This window comes from Hylobates moloch, unplaced genomic scaffold (assembly GCF_009828535.3).
Source record: "Hylobates moloch isolate HMO894 unplaced genomic scaffold, HMol_V3 SCAFFOLD_3, whole genome shotgun sequence".
Classification (NCBI taxonomy): Eukaryota; Metazoa; Chordata; class Mammalia; order Primates; family Hylobatidae; genus Hylobates; species Hylobates moloch.
The window spans coordinates 57272719-57278718 of record NW_026652278.1 but is presented as its reverse complement, the minus strand read 5'-3'; the positions used below and the strand labels follow the sequence as shown (position 1 = coordinate 57278718).

Sequence of the window (6000 nt, the reverse complement as noted above, 5' to 3'; positions counted from 1 at the left end):
TCTCCTGCCTCAGCCTCTCCGAGTAGCTGGGACTACAGGCGCCCGCCACCACGCCCGGCTAATTTTTTGTATTTTTAGTAGAGACGGGGTTTCACCGTGGTCTCGATCTCCTGACCTCGTGATCCGCCCGCCTCGGCCTCCCAAAGTGCTGGGATTACAAGCGTGAGCCACCACGCCCGGCCCATAACTTTCTCGCTTTTCTAGTTGAAATGCTAGGTGAAATATTAGTCAATATAGACACAAATCGTTTCTTACGGGGTGAACAAAAGTTTATTGTACCCATGGGCCCAAATAGTTTTTAATAACCCATTGAACCCACTCAGCTACAAAAGGTGTCCAGAGTTATTTTTAAATCTCCTTTCAAGTTCCAAAAATAGAAAAGAAATCCACTAATCTTAGCCATTCCATATATTATGACTCTGTAAATTAATTTACAGTAGCAACACACAAAATTATTTTCCCAAGAGAAATGGTATTCTAGCTTCTGAGGCCTCTGCCCAAGGAGGTCTTCTCTCTCGCTCTACTTTTGTCTTACTCTCTTAGAAGCTGAGTCCATCTTTTAATCATTACATGTATCGCGGAGCACATCCATTACACCTCTACCAGCACTGAGTTGGGTTTGGTTTACTATGCCGTATGATAACCTTAATGTTCTCCTTGTTTTCACTTTGGTAGCCCATGCAACAAGGAGAAAGTGTCAAGAGTGACTTGGTTAGACCATTGTTTTGTTGTTGTTGTTTGTTTGTTTGTTTGTTTGAAATGGAGTTTTTGCTCTGTTTCCCAGGCTGGAATACAATGGCGTGATCTCGGCTCACTGCAACCTCTGCCTCATAGGTTCAAGAGATTCTCCTGCCTCAGCCTCCTGAGTAGATGGGACTACAGGTGCTCACCACCACGCCTGGCTAATTTTTATATTTTTAGTAGAGAAGAGGTTTCACCACGTTGGCCAGGCTGGTCTCGAACTCTTGAACTCAGGTGATCCACCTGCCTCAGCCTCCCAAAGTGCTAGGATTACAGGTGTGAACCACCATGCCCAGCCTGGTTAGACCATTCTTTAATGATAAACAAAACCTCTAGAAAATTTCCAAAACAAAACAGTCCTCCAAGTAAGATCTCTGAAGGTTAAGGTCTTCTGCATATACAGCAATATACAAGAAGCACAACTCCTTTTCCACTTAGCTTCAATGAAAGAAAAATGTCTGCCTTATCATTTGGGAGATCGGTGGGCACTGCAGGCAGGCAGAGAAAGTATGAACGTGGACAGGGGCCAGGAACAAAGCCATTTGATCATCGAAATCCACTGTGACCATGAAACCTACTTTGGCAGGGAAAAAAATGTTTACTCACTTACAAATTCCCATGATCCTTAACAAAACAACTGCCTTTCCTTTCATTTCCAGCAAAACATGTGATGTTCAGAAAGGAAGAGGCAGAGCCCAGCTCATCCTTTATGTTTCAAATTAATTTTATACATCCTGAATTTCCTTTCATAAAAATTCAAGGTTTTGTCCCTTCATCTCTTCTGTTCTCCCCCTTTTCTTTTTCTTCTTTTGTCCATAATGTCATTATTTCACTCCACAGGAAAAACAGGACTGGAAAGTTCAGTACAGAGATAGAAAAGCCTCTTTAAAAACATACCATAAAAAGTAGAAAACTCTTCTTTTCCATTAAAGTTCTATTATAGTAAGACCCCAGGAGTCTTAGGGAATTGGGTTCCTTCATGATTGAAAAACAAGATCATTTTGGATGAGTATGAGTTGTGCAAGGCATATGACTAATAGAAACAGTAGAGAATCTTCATTTATCAAGAGGATTTTTTTAAAATCAAGTGAACACAGTCTTATTCTGTGTCCGGCAAGTTGGCTGTTATTACCCGATTTTACAGATGGGGCAAGTGAATGACCTTATGTCACTTGCCCAGAGGCATAGAGAATCAGATGGTTGAGCCCTGATTTAAACCTGAGCTATTTGCCCGTAAGCTTAGCACTCTTTCACTATACCCTGCTGTCCCTCCTTTCTGGTCCCCTGCAGAATGTGTATTTTCATATTGACATAGCCAACCCCTTCTCCCTGAAGATCAGAGCTCACGGTGTCTACACATGGACCAAACACCTGATGACAGGCCAACACACACCCCAATTGCCAAAAGACTCAGAAGCACAACTTCAACTTCTTATGCTTCTTTGCAATTCAAACCTCAGACCAAAATAAACTGTATCTCTTTTTTTAAGTCAACCATTTCTTAAGCCATTTAGTCCCACACACCTTGAATAACTGATTTCATCTCATTTATGTATATTGAGCTGCCTTACCTATCTTTGATGGAAGCCAGTACCTTAAAGTTATCCCTTTATCTACTGTACTGAGTATGCCTCTGTTTGGATTTAGCTGTCAACACTTCACACATGTGAAATCAATCTGTGTGATATTCATGTAAACACTGTGCATTACAAAGTGGTGGACACTTTATTGTTCTAACAACAAAAATACACTAAAATATTTGTATGTGTTTGTTTTTTCTATGGTATAGAAAATAATACAATATAAATGACAGTATGCATTTTACAAAAGAGGAATCATTTACAAAGGTAAAAGCAAGGTAGGGGTTGTTGGAGAATGCTTGATGTTAGGCTATTCTAACAGGACAGTGGAGGCAGGAATTATGCACAGAATAAAGATTCTTATGAAGAAAAAATTGCCATTCACATCACTTTCCCCTCATTGGTATTACAAGCTCATTTCCTAATTGCATGTGCAATACAATGAGTTTTCATAATGCTTTAATGGGGAGTCTGTTGCTTTCGTTTTAAAAATAGTCAATTCTCTTGTGCTAAGAAAAGAGCATATTGCCTTTAAGAGCAGTGTAACTGACAAGATGGAAGAATGCAAGCAGAATGTAGAGACTGAAGCTTTTCAATCACCTACCATTAATACGATTCAATTTATGCTTATGTCATAGGTTTAGACATTGCACAGCTCTGTAAGCAAGGAAGGGACCTGAATAAAATACAGTGAAGAAAGCAGATGGTATGCTATCAAAACCCTTCAAGCCTAAAATAACCTTTTCCAAGTAAGGAGGATAGTTAATTAAAACCAGGATATATTTACTCAATTCTGAATATCTCAATGTAAATAAAAATCAAAATGACACTACTGTAATGTTGGACTAAATGATGAAATTTCATCTATTCTATTTTTCTTTAATAGTTTCTAATCAAACTTTTCATTAAATAGCTTCATAAAATTCCACAGAGAATTTATTTACAGGGACTCATTGCAGATTTAAAAGCCTTACTTTTATTGTTTAATTAAACTTGTTATTCAGTGGACAACATTAAAACAGCAGCGGGGATTGGTGCGGGGGAGCAGGGGTGTATGGGCAGTTGGGCAAGGTCATCCCACAATGCAAAGTCTATTTTCAGAGATGAATCCAGGGAATGCAGGTAAGCTCCACGGCACACAGAGAAAACTTAGACTCATTCCTATCCAAGACGGAAAGCCAGCCTCAGCTCCAAAGTCACAGCCTGGGTTCTTGCCAGGCTTGGTCACTGAGTCACATGTGTGTCCCACAGGTAGAGAGGACATCAGGCCATTTATGAAACCCACCCAAAGGATAGTGACTAGAGGCAGAACAAACCTAAGACAGACCAACAGTTGATCCAGGGTGAAGGCAGCCATTACCCAAAATGGAAGGTCAGAACATGAGTTTTAAACAATCTAGACATTTCCAATAGTTTTTTTTAAATTAGAAATGAGTAGTTATTAACCTGCTCCCTATCTTTTAAAACCAGATCAAACCCTGCCTTTTTCATGAGGCTTTCCCTGACCCCTCACCAAGATTTCCATCTCCATCCACCTCCCAGCCCACTGCTAAATTCCTACCACACTTGCTTTCTGCAACACTCATCAAATACTTAATCATTGACTTTCTTGTAACATTAGTTAACCTTTCAGGTGTGTTAATCCTGTCTTCCCCAATTAGATTTTAAATTCTCAAAACTAGCAAGAACCAAGTTTTATTTACCTTTTGAACACCTCCTCCCACCCCCCACTCCATAATCGCATTTCATAGAAGAAAGCAAAAAGTATATTAGTTAATAAAATAAACATTATTCAATCATAGGAAAGCAAACAGTGTCCTTTTGAGAAGGGCCTTGGAGGCATTTTACAGCAATTTATGAATTTCATGTGTCAAAGGTGTAGCTGCTAAATGCTATAAACTCTTTGCCATCAGCTCTACCATTCATCCACCTGGTGATATGGCCAATAAAATTTGATTTTTACAGCCTAGGCATACTGTTACCTAAATTACATTTGACCAATTACTGAAGTCACCAAACGTGTGGTACAGAATATATACTGTGTAGAAAATTCATCTGTGGGCCCCCTGGCACTCTCGGTAATCTGACAGAAGTGTTTCAGTCATCTGGCAGTGTTTAATATTAGGAACATTTGTTTAATGCTAGTCACTAATTAAATTTATGTTCTTCCACCAACTGTTAGTTGGTTGGAGAAACTCAATGCCACATTTTAACAAACACTTTAACCCGTGTCAATTTCAAATGCAACCAGTTGGAGATTTAAAAGTGTGCTCTTTGGAAACTTAGGTTGTGACCGAAAGTGGGACGGTGGGGAGGGATGTTAGTGAAGTTGCTCAAATCTGCTCAAAATAAGCTTTTTGGTCCACTTACTAACATGAAAGACTTTAAGAAGTACAAACTATTTGAAGTACAAACAACTAAAAAAAGTCTAATACTCTAATTATTAAACTAGCCATCTAGAAGGTCTCTAAAGGTACCTTTATTCCAAAAGAAAGCTTCCACTTTAAGAGGCTGGAGAAGAAAAACAGCATTAAAATTAGCTATACCAGAAGAAAGTTCAGGAAAACATTCAAAAGTCAGATGCTTGTTTTTGTGAGAACATTTAAAACTAATTTAGTAACTCTTAACAACCATTGTGATCGCTGTTAAATTGGAACTTCTTTCTATTACCAATTCTAGATGCAACAGCTTTGAAACTCAATGACTAATAATTCTTAAATTAGCCAAAAAGGTTAAAACATATTTTTCCTCATATTACGTTGTGAAACTCTAATTTTGAACACTCTTAAATGAGGGAACACATGCTTTCAGTTTTATTCTGTGTCCGGAATTTAGAGACCTCTTGAGCGGCAAGCAGGAAGCAACGTTTGGGAGCCGAGCATGTGGAAGAAAAACTCAAACACAGGTATTGAAAAGGGAAGATTTGTAAATGCTGATCTGAAAAGAGAGGGCATTGTAAAAAATGTATTGCATACATTTATCTACTTGAAGTCAAAGGATATTTGAATACTAAAAATATGACAATAAATACATTTCTTTGAAGAAGAAAAAAATAAATACAAATAGCGTTGCCCTCTTACAGAATGACAGTCATTTGATAAGCCAGAGTTGTGAGAGATATCCAAAAAAACAATTTAGAGGGAAAAAACATCATGGCTCTTAGAATCTAATGGACTTAGATCATTTGGTTCCCCTTCCTCTCTCTCTCTTCCCTTCCTTCTTGATAATCATATGCCATCTCCTCATCCTCACCCCGCCTCTGTTCACATATCTACTTGCAAAATTTCTCCAGCAGCAGCACCAGGGCTGTTGGAATCATGAAGAAGCAAATTTAAGAGGCCATAGCGGACTCCTGAAACCATACCAAGGTCTGCAAAGGATAAGCAGAGTAACCTGAATCTGGATAATCTGCCAACTAGTGATTCTCAGGAAAATGTCAGCCAACAAAATCAAGGAATGTTTCAGTTCAAAGGGACCCTATGCTCTCTCCAGGCTAAGGGTCTCAACCTCTTCTTCATCCACGTAGCCATGAGGGATTCAGCAGGGCTCAGCCATCCCAGCACTCTGTGGTAGTGATTCCAGAGAAGGGGTAGGGTGAGAGCGGTAGGTGTTCACGCCCCTAAGTATAGAAATTCCCAGGAACACAAGCAGTTTGATAAGCCTACCCCAGGGTATTCTG

The 6000-nt window shown here is 39.2% G+C and overlaps 1 protein-coding gene across 3 annotated transcripts in view; it reads right to left on the bottom strand.

Annotated features, from left to right (window-relative positions):
* Positions 1 to 6000, bottom strand: part of ARID5B (AT-rich interaction domain 5B) — a 195221-nt gene that overhangs the window by 90703 nt on the left and 98518 nt on the right. The window lies entirely within an intron of this gene.